Genomic DNA, 17,274 nt, shown 5'->3' on the forward strand with positions numbered 1-17,274 from the left:
CTACTGAGCACATGGGCCACAACTAGAGAAGCCCATGTGCTGCAACGATGAGCCCACGTGCTGCAACTAAGACCGGATGCAGCCAAAAACAAAAATAAATAAATAAATACATATCAAAAAAAAAAGAAATAAAGCAGATCAGCCCACATGTTTTATGTTTTGTGTACAATTCTGGTTAAATGGATGAGGTTTTGGAATAAACAGTTTGGTGCTGGAATTTTGGCTCTTCCACAGTAAGCAGCTGAGTAACAGCAGACATTTCCCTTAAGCTAAGCTTCAGTTTCTTCAACCATAAAATGAGTATGTTAATAGAACCTACCTCATGGGGGTTTTTAGGACAAAGTCTTGCCTACTTTTATTATTATTAAGGCCCTCAGGATGAGAACTCCTACCTTTCTAACTCAGTGATGACTTTCAGGTCAACTAACTTCTCTGGATTCAGGCCCAATGCACAGTGAGGCCAAACAATACCAAAACATTGCAGTTTGGAACAAAGAAATGTTTATTGCAGGGCCGTGCCATGAGATGGGTGGCTCATGCCTTAAAAAACCCCAAACTCCCCGAAAGCTTTCAGCAAAGCCCTTTTATAGGAAAGGTGAGGGAGGGGCGTGGTTAGTTGTTGCAAACTTCTTGGTGTCAGATCCTTTGTCCTTGAGGTCTGGTCATGGTCAGGTCACGATGTTCCTGTAAACCTCCACCAAACAAGTGTTATTCTCTGTTCTGACAAGAAAGGGCAAGGTCCCAAGGCACAACCTACACCCTCCGAGGTCCAGGTCCTGGCTAAGAGGAGGCAGATCTCAGTTGGCGACTCCCTCAGGGCCAGGTCCCCAGACCCTGCCCAGCTGTCATAGCTGACAGAGCCAGGTGCCCTGGACCCAACTGGCCCTCAGGCTCCTCAGGTTACCCGAATGGCAGGGGCCAGGTCCCACAGACTGAGTCCCATGCAGACTGCCGCTGCCATTAGATCGCAGAGGCAGGGATGGGGGGAGAGGTTCACCGCCACCTCAGGGCCTGGGTCCTGCTAGTGGGCGGCCTGGGCAAGGGCTCTGGAGCCCTGCAGGACACAGCCTCCAGCCTGTTCCCTGGGCCCCCCAGCTCACCCTGAGGCCAGGCAAGCTGCCTGGGGAGTAGGCTAGGATCCGCCTCTCACCTCATTCTCCTCCTGACGACCACAGCTCCACCAACCGTAGGCTGACTGGGACCACTAAGGTTGCTCATTGACAGTTGTTCGCTTGGGGGAGGGGCCCACTGCGGCGCCAACCAATGGCTGAGCAGGACCTCTAACTGCTTCTCTAACTGTCCTGCGTTAATGGTAATGGGTTGTCGTGAACGCGCCCAGCAACTGCCGCGTGCTAAGGGCTGCACACTGCCCCGCTCTATTACAATCGCAGGGGTGTTGTTTTTTTTTTAAAGCTTTTTTAAGTTTTTTTTTTTTGGCTGTGTTGGGTCTTCATTGCTGCACGTGGGCTTTCTCTAGTTGTGGCGAGCGGGGGCTACTCTTCATTGCGGTGCGCGGGCTTCTCATTGCGGTGGCTTATCTTGTTGCAGAGCACGGGCTCTAGGCGTGCGGGCTTCAGTAGTTGTGGCACGTGGGCTTAGTTGCTCCGCGGCATGTGGGATCTTCCCGGACCAGGGCTGGAACCCGTGTCCCCTGCATTGGCAAGTGGATCCCTAACCACTGCACCACCAGGGAAGTCCCCCAGGGGTGTTTTAAGAAGGCAATGGGTTATCACTAAGACTATAAAGAACCATTCAAAGGGAGAAACCGTTTTCTCAGAGAATGTGGGAAGGAAGCGCTGCTGGAGTGACCTGTCTGAGCTGACCTAAGATTCCAGAAAAGGATGAGACCCTGAAGCGACTCTAGGAACATTACATCAGCAAAGGGATTCTTGGAGCCCCCACGAAGAGCCTCACGTAGGGGCCAGTTGGATCCACTTCCAGCCACAGCTGGCTACGGAAGGTGACAGAAGAGCGCTCCAGGGACTCAGCAGGAGGAGTCAAAAATGGCAGGCGGCCGTTGCACGCTGTGGCCCCGGGCACATCCAGCTGAGCCGGAAGTCTGTCCCTGGTCCCACTCCACGGGCTGCTGGCGGAGTGTTGTTCCTTAGTTCCTAGCGATTGAATGAGGCTGAGGCTCTTAAGGCCCCGGTGTCACTGAGCCCAAGCTCGTTCCGCTCACCGCATGACAGGCCAATAAATTGGGAGATGAGTTGTTGGATCAAGGAATAACGACTTTAATCGGAAAGCTAGCAGACCGAGAAGATGGCAGACTAGCTTCTCAAAAAACCATTTTACCTCAGTCTGAAGTCAGGCTCCTTTTATATACAGGGGTGAGGGAGGGGCCCACTGCGGCACCAACCAATGGCTGAGCAGGGCTGCTATAGCTTGCGCCTGCCTCGCCACTATTACACCTTGAGTAGAAAGGTGTGACACCAGCGAGCAGCTGGGGCTGAACAAGTACTGGGCTACTCCAGCAACGTCGTCCTCCAGCTCTCAGTGGAGCGAGGTGCGCAAGCTGTGGAGACCCGGTGGCCACATGGAGGTGGGTGACGCACCCATTACCAGGATCACTGTCTGAGGCCTGGGTGCTGTGGGCTCAGCCCGCCGCTGGCTTCACCAGTCAGTTCGTGACTAATGAGGTGGCCCAGGAGCTGGTGTCCCCGGAGTGGAGCTCCCGCCTGCCCACTTGTGCAGTGGGTGGGCAGTGGGTACAGGGCCAGTCTGGTGGGCTAAGCACAGCCGCACATGGAGAGCAGTGGCAGAGTGGCATTAACCGCATATGGGCTGGCGCCAGGGAGGGAGGAGGGAAGGGCCTATCACGCTTCGGGTTCGGGCTGAGGAGGCCGCTATTTCACAGGTACTGAGCCTTGTACTGGTGTAAAAGGGAAGAGCAAAAATCTGACTCCATGTTGGATCTGTTTCTCTTACTTTAACCTTTGCTTTTCATTGCTTTTGTTACTATAATCACAAAAAGGATGCTGCCTATAGCTGTAAGCATACATAGTGGCTGGCCTCAGGGAACCCTGCCCCTCTGCCTGAATGTTAAACTGAAGTGCCTTTGTTCAGATCACAGGGAAACATTCTGACCCTGCCTACCCGTGAATGGCTGTAGAAAAGAAGAAATTAACACATCCCCTCCCTGATGCTGGCCAAGCCAGCAGATACTTTGCAAGATTTATGGCCTTTTTACTTTACTTCCTCACCTCCTCCCCCTCTCTGTTCTATAAAAGAAACTGGCATCCAGACCCTGATAAGATGGTACTCTAGGGCACTAGCCCGCCATCTTCTCGGATGCCTGGCTTTCTGAATAAAGTCACTATTCCTTGCCTACACAACTCATCTCCCAATTATTGGCCTGTCATACGGCAAGCAGACTGAGCTTGGATTTGGTAACACTGGATCTCCTTGAATGATCTCTATAGGGAAGGCTGGGCTGGTCCTCAAAAGTCCAGAAGGCCGGGGACGAGGGAGTGACACAATGGGGGTGCAGCCGGTGAGACGAGCCTCTTCCTCCTCCTCAGACTGGAGGTAAAGAGTTGGCATAAAGCCCTTTACTAACTGGAGTCATAGTTAAAGATAAAGGAAAAGGTTTTTTGGGTTTTTTTAAAACAAATTTATTTATTTTTGGCTACATTGGGTCTTCGTTGCTGCACATGGGCTTTCTCTAGTTGCAGCGAGGGAGGGCTACTCTTCGTTGCGGTGCGTGGGCTTCTCATCGCGGTGGCTTCTCTTGTTGTGGAGTACGGACTCTAGGCGTGCGGGCTCAGTAGTTGTGGCTCTTGGGCTCTAGAGTACAGGCTCAGTAGCTGTGGCGCACGGTCTTAGTTGCTCCGCGGCATGTGCGTTCTTCACGGACCAGGGCTCAAACCCGTGTCCCCTGCATTGGCAGGTGGATTCTTAACCACTGTGCCACCAGGGAAGCCGCAAGGAAAAGGTTTTTAAAAAGCTCAGAGGGGTCTTTGGGGCCAGGCCTTGGCCTCAGTCTTTCCCCGTGAGGTTTTCTCACTGCTTAGGAGAGTTATAGCAATGTGAGCTGTGATCTAAAGTCACACAGATCGGGGCTTCCCGATCTTGGAACAGAATGTGAGAAGGCTCAGCTACAAGCTGGCACAGGGCAGGTGTGGGGAACTGAAGTTAGCCTCGTTTGAACTGAGATGCTGTTGAGGGAATGGAATGGAGTAAAGAGGAAAGCAGGACCAGATCTTGTATGGCCCTGTAAAGTCCTGTTAAAGAGTTCAAATTACCCTTCCTGATCATGTATTGATAATGTATGAGTTAGACTAATAACTTAGGATATGGACAATATGGAATTGGCAAACGACAGCTACCCCATATGGTAACAGAGGCCAGCTTTCCATAGGAGATGTGGCACGAACGCATGCTCTACTTTAAGTGGTTGATTGAGCTTTAGGGAGTTCCCCTAGGAAGGAGCCTGGTGGCACCTGGATAAAAGACCATCCTGTGGTGCTCCAAGGACAGTGGTGCTTCAAGGGCAAAGGACGACCCTGCCTGAAAAAGTTTCAGTGTTACACCCCCTACCGGACTCTTAATCAATTGCCCTCCCCACCATGTTGTGATGGTTATGAAATTCCTGAGCCCATCTGGGCAACACCCACCTGGGCAACAGGACCTGTCCCCAGTAAGGAAAGGTATCTGCCCTGTCCCACTCCCACCCTATAGAAGGAAGGTATATGTGCCTCAACCAATCAGTAAATGAAATTTTCACCTCGGAACATTCCTTTGTTTTCTGGCTATAAAAACTGATCAATAGCACATGTTCAGGCTCGATTCTCCCAGACTACTAGGAAGTAGGCCTGCTGTTCTGGCAGTGACCCTTCCCTCTAATAAATCCTATCTTCCTTACATTCTGCCTTGTGTCTGGAAATTCTTTTCCAACCCGTGTTTGGACCACAACACATCCTAAAGTTGTTTATTGCCAATTCAGCCTCATTCAGCAGTGGTTTTGAGAACTTAAATTCCTAATGCTGCACTGGAGAAAGAGGGAAAGGGATATATGCTCTTGCTTCGTGAGGGAAACTTTCCCTTGTCTTGCTTCAGGTATTGGCAGCGCGAGCTAAACAACTGAGATTTCCCAAGAATGACAAAGAAACACAGTGGCTATGAGTCGGGGTTCTGCATGGAGTCAGGTGGCCTGGGTTGAAACCTCACTCCCTAAGTTATCTGACTAAATTACCTACTTTCATTTATAAAATGGGTGCAGTAGTACGTTGATCATGAAGTTGTTAGGAGGAGTAAACAAAAATTTCACGGAGAGCTCTACCTTAATGCCTGGTGTGGAGTAAGACCACAGTAAGTCCTAGTCATTATGATTATTCGTATTTTGCATCTTTTAATCCTTCACATTTTTGTAAGCATGTGATCATTTGAATTTTACAACTTTGCTAAAGTGAGTATTGGAGAATCAGAAAGCTGTACTTAGTAAAACTTGCCTGGCATGAATTTAAATTATCTAGTTAATTCATTCATTTTTTTGAAGGTGTTTGCATTAGTTTTCTAGGGTTGCCATACATAATACAAAATACCACAGACTAGGTGGCTCAAAAAACAGAAATTTGTTTTCTCACGATTCTGGAGGCTAGAAGTCTAAGATCAGGGTTGGTTACTTCTGAGACGTCTCTTTTGGCTTTAGGTGGCCAACTTCTTACTGTGTCCTCACATGGGTTTCCTCTGTGTCCTAATCTCCTCTTCTTATAAAGACACTAGTCATATTGGATTAGGGCCTCGGAACAGTAAACAAGGGAGTCATGAGAGAGTGCACAGTGAGTCTTATCATAGTCATATGGAGAAGGGTAATTCTTTGAGGTAAGCTGTTTCCTAGAACACAGGTTTTCAGAAAACAAAAGGATTTCCTAACCATGGCTGTTTTCTGGGAGCACAGACACAGTTAAAGTTCAACATTGTCACTAGCTTGCCCGTTAGAGGACAGAAGAGGTAGGGAACTGCTGGAGTTTCATTGCCTTCAGACAAACTATGCCCAATCCACACTCTGAACCAGGTGTATTCAGGTATAGAACAGGGCAGTTGCCTTCAGCCTGGCTTGTGCTGAGCTGAGAATGTGGAGGCTGATCTCGGGGAAGCTGCTTTCCTATCCTTCTACCTCCCAACCCACACAGCCGCGTAGTTACATCTGAGAGTCTCCCCATAATGTTACTTCTCCTGAGAAGCGAAAGGTGACCATCAGACCCGGATAACTATTTATTGGAATGGGGAGTAACTGACAGTGGTTTTCCTGGTGTTTTCACCCACCCCCACCCCCTTAGCTAACTGGAGCTGATAGGGTCTCCTCTGGTCTTCACCCATTCCTTTGCCCTATAGGAGACCATGTTATTTTTATGTTCGAGAAATAATTTACAATCAGTGGTACATAATGGGTTCAGGAAAATGAATGGAAGAAAATCCACTGAAGCACAGAATTTCCTTGGGTAGTGGTGTCATAAGTGGTCATTTATTTGTGCTCTTAAAATTTTTCTTAAATAATTAATGGCATACACAGCCCTCCCCACAGGCCCTCAGCTCAGGCCTGAAGCAGTGCTCAGGGAGGGGCTGGAGAAGGCGCTGGGTGGGGACAAGTTTATAGGAGCAGCCCCTCCTGCGTGGGTCAGTGAAGGGGAAGAAAGGCCCTGGGTAGCCCAGCCCCACAGCCTGCTCGGCCTCCTTTGCTTCTCTCTCGCCGTGTGGGTAGGGACAGTCCTCAGAGACCTGGGGGCTGCACCCTAGCATGAATGAGCCCCTCCAGCTCAGACCCTAGAGCAGGTGCAGCCTGGCCGAGCCCAGTGACCATGTGTCTACCCTCCCTCTCCACATCCCTGCCAACAACTAGCCACACACGCCTGCATCCTGAGCCATGGCTTCTGGGTCATTGGCTACAGGATGTTCTGGCAGAACTTTCTCCAGAAGCACAGATATGACACTATATTGATGATATCCTCCTCTAGGGAGATTCATTTGACACACTCATTAAGGAGATACGACACAAAAGGGCTCACAGAAGGAGGATGGGCCACTGTCCCACACATAATGCAAAGCCGCACCACCTCAGTTAAAATCCTGAAGATTATTTGGTAAACTGAGGGCTGCTCCATCCCTGACACTGTCAAGAAACAGCCGTTGACCTTCTTAGCATCCACAATGTTCACACAGGTACAAGATCTCTTAGTCCTTTTGGGACTGATGCTGTTACCTGCAATAAGCCTACACTGAATGGGGACCCCTCCAATAAAAGGCTCTAGAACCCTCTAAATTGAAATCAACAGGCAATCCTATTAGAGCTTTCAGAGACTCCTTCACTGTAGAGGCTTTGGCAACCTCCTCTCATGCCTCCTGGAGTTTCTGGACCACCTATGATGGCCATAAGCCGCCCATGGGCTCCTGATGTAAGAAACTGACCTCCCTAGTCCTGCATTATATACCAATAGGGCAGCAAATGCTGACTACTTACTGGGCCAGAAAGCAGTAGGTTAATACAGGTAACCCTTGAACAACGTGGGGGTTAGGTGTACAGACCCTCTGTGCAGTTGAAAATTGGCATGTACACTTAGATTAATTTCTATAGAAGGAATAGAGAAAGTTATCAGGAGCTATCCTGCAGGAAGCACTAAGTCCAGATAGTTTCATAGGGGAATTCTACTAAACATTTAGAGACTATCTAGGAAAAAACAAAACAAAACAGTAGATGTGGGACAAACTGAAACATCATCCTGAATAAAGAAGCATCAGTCTAAATGGGCATATGTTGGAGGCATATCTTACAAGATCAGGAACGAGACAAGGACACCCATTCTTACCTGTTCTAGTCAACACTGTACTAGAGATCCCAGCCTGGGTGATAAGGAATGAAAATTAAGAGACATAGGATTAGAAATGAGTAAATAAAACTGCTGTTATTATAGATGATAGAGAAAACACAAGAGTATCTACAGATTATTAGATATAATGGAAGTGAGTGTAATGGGTCCAGAACAGCAAAGGTAGTTCTCGGGAAGTAGTGCAGGATAGGAGGCAGGGTGGGAAAGAGACATGCATTTAAGTATCAGAATTTATTATGAAGCAAAAATAATTAGAACAAAACTAACACAACATTGTAAATCAACTATACTTCAATTTTAAATAGTAATTAGCAGAACTTCCATGGCAGTCCAGTGGTTAGGACTCCGAGCTTCCACTGCAGGGGGCACGGGTTTGATCCCTGGTTGGGGAACTAAGATCCCACAAGCCACAGGGTGAAGCCAAAAAACAACAACAACAACAACAACAACATAAAAAAGTAATTAGAACAATTCTACTTAATTACCTTGCCCTTCATCTTAATCACCTTTGTTCTATCCCAGGTGCTTTTCCTCCAGGTAACTCTATGCAAAGGGCCACTCCATGCAAAATGATTCTCCATTTTCACCACCAAAGGGTTTGACACATCCTTCACCTCCGTCTCCCTCATTCCTTCTCACTGTATGTCTCATTTCTCTGCCTGGGAGGCCTCTCATGTCTGGCTGTTTCTCAACACTCACCTGTCAGTCATTGGTAACATTCACAGAGAACCCTTGATTTCCTGACCATCCCCTCTCCCCCTTGACTAGAGTAGCCACTGTAAAGGAAAAAAAACAGTACTGTTAGTCTTTGTCCTGTGTCTCCTTTACTACTCACACAAAACACTTCACTTTTGACACTTCTGGTCACCAGATGTGTGGGGATTTTTCCCCACATGGAGAAGCAAGTTTCTGACACCAGCTGGGTGACATACAAGTTAATTCAATTCTAACACTGTCTACGTGGGGAGTGTCAGATCCCACAGGTTGGGGCTCGGTCCCTCAAGAGACTACCCCCATGCTACTTCAAATGCCAATAGCAAGTAGTGGGTGTCCACGTTACCCACAACTTGTCTCATTTGGCTACAAACCAGAGGTTCCCACACCCCCCTCCTCAGGTTTGATTTATTTGCTAAAGCAGCTTACAGAACTCAGGGAAACACTCACTTACGTGTACCAGTTCACTGAAGGATATGATAAAGAACAAAGATAAACAGCCAGATGAAGAGATACACGGGGCGAGGTCTGGGAGGGTCCCGAGCGCGAGATCTTCTGTCCCCGTGGAGTTGGGGTGCCTCACCCGCCCAGTATGTGGATGTGTTCACCCGGAAGCTCTCTGAACCCTCTACTATTGGGATATTATGGAGGCTTCCTTATGTTGGCATAATCAATTATTAACTCTGTTTCTAGCCCCTCTCCCCTCTCTGGAGGATGAAGGGTGGGGCTGAAAATTCCAAGCTTCCAATCATGGCTTGGACTTTCTGGTGACCAGCCTCCATCCAGGAGTCACCTAGAGCTGCCTCATTAGAACAAAGGATGCTCGTCGGGTTCTTACCACGTAGGAAATTACAAGGGTTTTAGGAGTTCTGTGCCAGGAACTGGGGGCAGAGACCAATAAAGTTGGCCCTCCGTATCTGTGGGTTCTGCATCCGTGGATTCAATCAACCTTGGATTGAAAATATTCGGGGAAAAAATTCCAGAAAGTTCCAAAAAGACAAACTTGAATTTGTGCACTGAGCACTATGCTGAATCCACACAAATGAAGAGACGTTAGGCACAGCCTGCTGTAGCCTCCCACCGTTTCATAGATCCTCAGTCTCTCCTTTTCTGAGAGTTGTTCACCTCATTGTCTGATTTGTTCACTACTTGTGCTGTGTGCACCCTTTGTTTCTGTGAAAAACAAAAAACAAAAAAGGCTTCTAAAAAGCAATTAAGTGGCCACAGCAATCCCTCAAAGGTTAAGGGGGAGCGTAAAGTGCCATGTCTCAATGAGAAAATGAAAATCTTAGATCTTTTGAAAAGTGGCATGTCAAGCGCTTGTCAAAGTGGGCTGTGAGGTCAGTAAGAACAAACCGAGCATTCTCATGGTAAAGCAGAAGGAAGCTGAAATCCGTGGAAGTGTTAGTGCTGCCTCTACAATAGCAAAAACAGTCTCACTGGTTCGTGATAAAGTGCTTGCAAGGACTGAGAAAGCATTAAGTGTGTAGCTAGAAGCCATGTCACAGAAGCATGTCCCTGTTGATGGCAAAACGATGCCTGGAAAAGCACTCAGCCTCCTTGAGTGCTGCTGTGAGGGGCCTGAGCAGAGTGAGAGGAAGGAGTCTGAAGCTAGTAAGGGCGGGCTGGCTGGCTAGCTGGCTGTGTAAAGTGCTACAGCCTCATGAGGCGGCCTCATCCTTCCCAGAACTCCAGAAACTTGTAGAAGAGAAAGGCCACCTTCCAGAGCAAGTCTTCAATTATGATGAAATGGGCTTGTTCTGGAAGAAGACGTCTAATCGTACCTACAGCCATAAGAGTGCCGAGCAGCCCCGTGGTTCAAGGTCTGGAAAGACTGCCTTACTCTCGTGCTGTGTGGCAAGGCAGCAGGTCACATGATCAAGCCAGACCTCATCTACTGAGCAAACAATCCCCAGGCCCTTAAGAACAAAAACAAAAATTGCCTGCCCATGTTCTGGCAACACAAGAAGGCTTGGGTGATGGCCATCCTATTCTTGGAATGGTTCCACCAGTGCTTCATTCCTGAAGTGAAGAAATACCTTGAAGAGAAGAGGCTGCCCTACAAGGTCCTCCTCGTGATTGACGATGCTCCCCTTGTCATCCCTAATCTCTCTGCTTCACCGAAGAGAACGCAGAAGTGACATTCCCAACTCATAACACTGTGTCACTGCTGCGGCCACTTGATCAAGGCCTCATCAAGCGCATTAAGGTGACTTACACCCACCTCACGTCCGGCAGGATTTGTGCTGCCCTTGACGCAAACTCGGACTGCAGTACCATGGATTTTTTTTTTTTAGTATTTATTTATTTAGGCTGCGCCGGGTCTTAGTTGCAGCACATGGGATCTCCCTTGTGGCATGCGGGCTTCTTAGCTGCAGCATGCATGCAGGATCTAGTTCCCCGACCAGGGATTGAACCCAGGCCCCTGCATTGGGAGCAGAGTCTTACCCACTGGACCACCAGGGAAGTCCTGCAGCATCATGGATTTATGGAAGAGTTCCACAACTGTGCTTACTGCAGAGGCTGCAGACGTCATGAAGGCCAAGACAGCCAACGCATGTTGCGATCCATGATGGAGAAAGGTAAGTCAACCATCTCAGGGGATTCCCCATTACTGATACAGAAGTCAAGCATATCTTGAATGGTGCAAGGGAAGTTGGTAGGGGAGGCTTCTCTGACATGATCAAGGACAATGTTGAGGAACATGTGGAAGAGCACAGAGAAACACTTACCAACAAGGAACATGAAGATCTGCTAAAATCCCATATAGATGATGATGATGCAGAAGATTAGAGGAGGCAGAGCCATCACCTTGGACACTTGAAAATTTTGCTGCAGTTTTTCCAACGGGCACAAGTGAATATGATCCTCGAGCAGTGTCCTTCGATGGAATGAAGTCTCCGTGTCTTTCAAGGGATAGCAACATGCCTATAACCACTGTAAGATTTGTTTGATGATGCAAAGAAAAAGAATAAACAACTTCCTATAACAATGCTTCTAACTAAAGCATCTGCAATTGTGAAGCCTCCACCTTTGCTTGAAGATCCTCAGCCCTCAGACTCCACAGATCGTGACATTAGTATTATTGAACCTCCACCGGAGCATCAATGTCTGCAATTGAAATCTGGTTCTTCTGACATAGATGATCCTCTGATGTTCTGTGAAAAGGTCCAAGTTAGCAGTGAGACATCCTTACTGCTTACTTACAGTGCCACACATTTCATTGCCTCACCACATGGGCACTGTAGGCACCACATAGCAATCATCATCGTTGTCATCCTCCTCCTCATCATCTGAGGGTCATTATCATCACCATCATCTGAGGATCATCATCATATAACAGTCATCAGGTAGTCGTACCATCATCATCATCATCATCATATGAAGGATATCAAGAGAGAAGAACCAGGGTTTTGGTGAGTGTTAACACCGTGGGTGAGAGAAAGAATGAATTTACATTTCTTGTTTATTTTCTATATGTTCTTGTATTTTAAATATTTTGTGTTTTAATCTATGTATTTCTCTTTCAGGTCATTAAATGAAAGCAATCTGTAAGTGTTGAAACAAAGAAAATGTTACGTTGTTGCCGACAAATGCAACCATTGGATGGCTGCATCTATACTGAACATGTACAGACTTTTCTTGCTGTTATTCCCTAAATACAGTATAACAACTATTTACATGGCATTTACATTATTATCAGTAATCTAGAGATGATTTAAAGTATACAGGAGGATGTGCAGAGGTTATATGCAAATACTCTGCCATTTTACATAAAGGACTTGAGCATCCACGGATTTTGGTATTTGAGCTGGGGGGTCCTGGAACCAATTCCCATCAGATACTGAGGGATGACTATATATATTTCCTATTACCTCACAGCCACCCACCTCCAACTCCAGTAAATCCCATCATATTGGTATTCTGTTGTTCTCATGGAGTCCTTTGAAATCAGCTTTCTGATTGGTTTGTTAACTTGTTTCGTGGTCCCCATCCCTCTTTCAAAGTTAAGTCTTTGAAAGCAGACATCATGAATGTTTACCTTTGTATGCCCCAGTGAGACCAGTTTTTGTACCAAGCAGGACATCACTATTTGTTAAACAAACAAGCGAATGAAAACTCTGTGTGGAGCACCTTACTTCTCTATTCCCTTGATTATCATTTCAATGATCCCACTTTATAAACGACTATTTTAAGAAACTCACCCCATTGCTTGTTGTTCAAAGTGGGAACAGTGAAGCAAATGAAAGGGAAATTTGGTAAACAGACCAGAGGGACAAGTGCTGGGAGAGGTTGTCTTTTCATCCCCAGCATTAGAACACTTGCACAGTATAGATTTTTGACCAGTGCCTGTTGATTTCATGAATGAGCCCCAGCTCTCTCCAGAAATCTGGCCTGAGACATCTGCACTGCCCCTACCTCAGTCTAGATGCCAGTGTTGAGCACCAGTCTTCTGCACTGGTGAAGAACAGAGCTCAGAGACAACCATTTCCCCATTCCCATCAGGACCTCTCCCATGTTTAGAGCATGGTGTCGGGCACACTGACCTCTTAGCCTCAGGCTTCCTAACAAACTGTGTAAACACAAGCATCACTCATGCTGCATGAGTTGTTGTAGTGATTAATGAAATTCAGAAATGGCTCCTCCCATGGTAAGGGCTAGGTTTTTTCTGGGTGTAAGGTTTGGGAAGGTGGTTCCCCGTGTTTCTTTTCACGCAAAGACCAGGTCCCAGAACAGCTCCCTGTTCCAGGGAATGCCACAGAAAGGTCTGTGAGACATAACTGAGGCATCACTGACCAAATCAGCTGGGCTTAGATGGCGTGGGGGCACCTACCTCCCTCACATACCACCCACACAACTTCACACCCTTATTCACCCTTCTCTGTGAAAGCTCCTATAAGCTCCTGGAACATGAGCGCCTGTGTGACTCTTCTCAGGGTTTTTTTTTGACTAGTCAAAACAAAAGTTTAACTTTATTTTTAGACCCAAAAATGGTGATTTAAGCCTTAAAGAATTAATTGTCTTGAGTCACAATTCAATTCTACTTAAAGTTCATATATATACACATATACATGTATATATGTTAATATTAACATATAAAAAGTGAGAAAGTTCATAGTTTATATTCCTGTCCTGCCCCTAGGTTCTTCAGAACCAATTTTTTTTTTTTTTTTAGATTCCATATATATGTGTTATCATACGGTATTTATTTTTCTTTCTGACTTACTTCACTCTGTATGACAGACTCTAGGTCTATCCACCTCACTACAAATAACTCAATTTCGTTTCTTTTTATGGCTGAGTAATATTCCATTGTATATATGCACCACATCTTCTTTATCCATTCATCTGTCGATAGACACTTAGGTTGCTTCCATGTCCTGGCTATTGTAAATAGAGCTGCAATGAACACTGTGGTACATGACTCTTTTTGAATTATGGTTTTCTCAGGGTATATGCCCAGTAGTGGGATTCTTCTCAGGGTTTTATATCCATTCTTAGGTCTATGTATGTCATGGACCAAGTGCTTGAATGAATGAATGAACAAATGAATGAGTGGAGAGATGCCAATTTCAGACATATATCTTTCTCTTCTACAACAGCCAACAGCCACTAGCTGGCCCAGGACGCTGGCCTTGGGGTCTGTCCATCAGTGCCTCTGCAGGAACTTGTGGAAGGGGCAGTCCAGGCTTGCCTCTGCTCTGACAGAAACACTCAGAGGAGTAAGTGTCCAGGGACCGTGACCTTTGTACCTTCACAGGGACTCTCCACACACTCACCTGGGCATCTTCTGTAGCTGGTCTGAGAGACAACCAAAGATGAGGTGGAGCTTCTGGAGGTGGCCCAGCAGGCTGAGCAGGGAGAAGCAGTAAGCAGGGAACTCCCAGGGGATGGGGCTCATGATGAGGTTGCCCAGGTTGCTCATCTGCCCGATCTGGGTGAAGAACTGGATTAGGTCTGACTGGAGGCAGAACCTGCTCCTGTGATGGAGCCTCACCTCTCGGATGGCCTCCAGCTCCAGCATCCCCAGGATCTCCACGAGGCTGTGGAATGGCACCTGGTTAATGACAACTTGTCTGGCGGCAGAGGCGCAGACAGCCATGGCTCTTCTTGACTCTCTGCAGTATGTATGAGGGGAACCCAGACAGGTGGAAGAAACCAAACATGCGACCTAAGAAACAGTCTGTGTGTATCTCCACAGGGTCTCGGTCACGCGGAGGCTGTTGCCTGGAGCTGGGTGTGAGCTGGTCCGCCTCTGGCTCTTACAGCATTTGCGTGATGACAGAGGGCGCAGGCAAGGTCTCAGAGCATTCCTCTCAGTTGGAGTGCTCAAAGTCATGGGTAAAATCCAGCACCTTTAGCTTCGATCTCCTGTGGGGAATGAGGCGGCGAGCTGAGACTGTGACTTTCAAGACAGCACAGCAGGGCTGGTATGGGCAGCGGCAGAGGAAGGGGCCTCCATGCCAGCCAGCAGTCAGCCATGCCTTCTAAGTGGGTCCACCATCCTCATGCACCCCCAGATCCTGCTCAGTCCCCGCCTCTTAGACACCCAGGAACCTAACCACACTCTCAACCACCTCACAGCATGATCAGCTCTGAAACACGCCAGGTACTCTGAATGATGGCCTCAAGGACTCCCAGTGACTGATGCTGCACCAGCAGGAGATTCTGGCACATCCTTGGACCCCACATCACTGAACCCAGCTCCCTCTTCCTCAGCTCATGGTGCCCTTACCAGCACCCGACCTGTGCAGTCACCTGGGGCAAGCAATGTTGGCAGGACCCAGTTCCAGCCCATCGAGGACAGCTTCCAACAGGTCCTGAGTTACTGACTGATCCCTTAATGATCCCAGATGGAGGCAGGGGAAGGGCCAGGCCTGCACCATTGCTGTCACGGTCTTCGTGTGGCCCCCATCAAAGGCTTCAGTGGACAGTGTTGGGAAGAGGCCCACAGGAAGCTCCTCCAGGGCATGTACTGCTGAGTCTCCGTCACTCAGCAGGCTCTGTGATGCAAGAGCCAAGAGGCTGAGAGGGTCCTGTCTGCTCATCTCCACGGACCTGGAGCAGGGAAGGGAAGGCCCTGCATGGGTTTTCACAGCACTGAGCCTCCTTCTTTTGGGCCAGAACAACCCAGGCCTCAATCACCCACCACAGCAGGAACCCCAGGTTGTCCCCGACCCCTCCTTCCATCCTGCAATTTCTAGTCATAAATCTCCAGCCCTTTCTCTGCTGGTGTCAGCCCAGGGTTCCCTGGCCCTCACAGCAGCTGGCTGAAATGAGAATAATTAGGGTTTTATCTCTGTCCCTCATTGGGCTTCAGAAAGTATAAGTTGTTCCAAACTTAATTTCTTGAGCTTTCCCCAGGATCACCACCACCTCCAAGGTGACTTTAAGGAACATGACTGAACACCCAGTCTCTTACTGTAGGCCAGTGGTAAGAGGTCAGATCCTGAAGTTTTGTCTGCCTTCTCTGGCAAGCAGGGCTTCTAAAATAGTGACCACAGCTTTCCACATGTTCTCACCTCTCCTCTGTCCCATTCTATGGAGTGAATTGCTAACTCACATTCCACCAGGCTTCAGTGCAGTTCAGAGATGAGAAAACTTTCAAAAACATCAACAAGATATAAAACTCTTCTTACAGGGCTAGTAAAATTTTGACACAAAATGTCGGAAAAAGACAAGAGAAAGGAAAATTATAGTACAATCCCATATGTAAGTATAGATTCTTCAAAGTCCTGAGTAAAATATTACCAAGTGGAACAGTGTTTTTTAAAGAAGCAGGATCACAAAGGGTTTCTTCCAGGAATGAAAGGAGAGTGCACGTTAGAGCACCTGTCAGTGAACTTCTGATTACACTGGACAAGTGGGCATCCGTGCTCTGAGCTGCCACCTGAAAACCCAAACGAAGTAAAGGAAGATCTAAAACCAGGAAGCCAACAGAGGATGAATTAGATATCCCCACTCCTCCGGAAAAAGCAAAGTTTTGCATTCTGGAAAAAGGTGAATTAGAGGAACTAGTACGCAGACCACAGAAGCCAAAACCTAAGCCTACAGGGGTGGCGAAGTCAGTAAAAAATCAAGTGCAGGACCTGCAAAGGCCTCAGGTGTGAGACACCTAAGTACAGCCCTGGGCAGGAACCAGAGACCTGGCCAGCACTGGGGCACTCGGGGAGTCTCTACGGCGCATGCATTTACTTCTGCCACCAGCACGGCCAGCAAGTCACACCGTGGGCCCAACCTTCCTCCACTTCCTGCCTTGACTCTGCTCTGCTGCTCCCTGGAGCAGCCCTAAGCTCTCACCCCACAGCAGGCTGCTCTTCCATGGGGTACACAGGGGGTGCGCTAGGGCAGGCTTGGCAAATGATCATTTTAACAACCAAAACACTAGGTTCTGAGCCGACGGAACCTTCTCTATTGGAGCATTTCCCACGTCTGTATGCCTGAGAAGGGGCACCTGCTGAGGGAGGCTCAGGCCTGGGGGCAGCCTGCGGAGCAGACAGGGCAGGAGAGGGAAGCACCAGGCCCCTGTCACAATCCACCAATTGTTCTGAAGGCAGAGATCCTCTGAAGCAGCTAGAGCCCTTGCCAAAGAGGTGGCTATGACAAGTTTGAATCCTCCTCTCTGCGCTTCTTCTGAAACGTCCCATTTCTCTGAAGGAATAGCCCACAGGAAGCCACATGCCTGGGACCCTCAGGGGCATCTCTGCCCTTGCTCCTCCTCTGAGGGCAGAGC

Source organism: Eubalaena glacialis, chromosome 15, assembly GCF_028564815.1.
Source record: "Eubalaena glacialis isolate mEubGla1 chromosome 15, mEubGla1.1.hap2.+ XY, whole genome shotgun sequence".
In the NCBI taxonomy this organism is placed as follows: domain Eukaryota; kingdom Metazoa; phylum Chordata; class Mammalia; order Artiodactyla; family Balaenidae; genus Eubalaena; species Eubalaena glacialis.